This window comes from Arachis stenosperma, chromosome 2 (genome assembly GCF_014773155.1).
Source record: "Arachis stenosperma cultivar V10309 chromosome 2, arast.V10309.gnm1.PFL2, whole genome shotgun sequence".
Classification (NCBI taxonomy): domain Eukaryota; kingdom Viridiplantae; phylum Streptophyta; class Magnoliopsida; order Fabales; family Fabaceae; genus Arachis; species Arachis stenosperma.
In genome coordinates, this window is record NC_080378.1 from 16,531,906 (window position 1) to 16,532,307 (window position 402).

Here is a 402-nt window from a genome sequence, read left to right on the forward strand (position 1 = left end):
TTTCGTGCACCAAGTTTTTGGCGCCGTTGCCGGGGATTGTTCGAGTTTGGACAACTGACGGCTTATCTTGTTGCTTAGATTAGGATGTTTTTTTTGTTGGTTAGAGTCTTTTAGTTGAAGTCTAGTTTCATATTTTAAGTTTGGTGTCCATTGCATGCTTTTGTTTCCTTCTAGTTTTTCGAAATTGCCTGTTCTTAGTCCCTTTTTGATTCATGAAAATTCTAAGTTTGGTGTCCCCTTTGTGTTTTCCTTTAAAATTTTCGAAAATTTAGTGTGTGATTTTCTAAAAATTTTAAGTTTGGTGTCTTTTTGTTGTTTTTCTCTTTTCTCTTTTTAAAAAAATCAAATCTTTTTCATGAAAACTTTTCAATCATATCTTTTTAATTGCTGTTTTCAAAATCT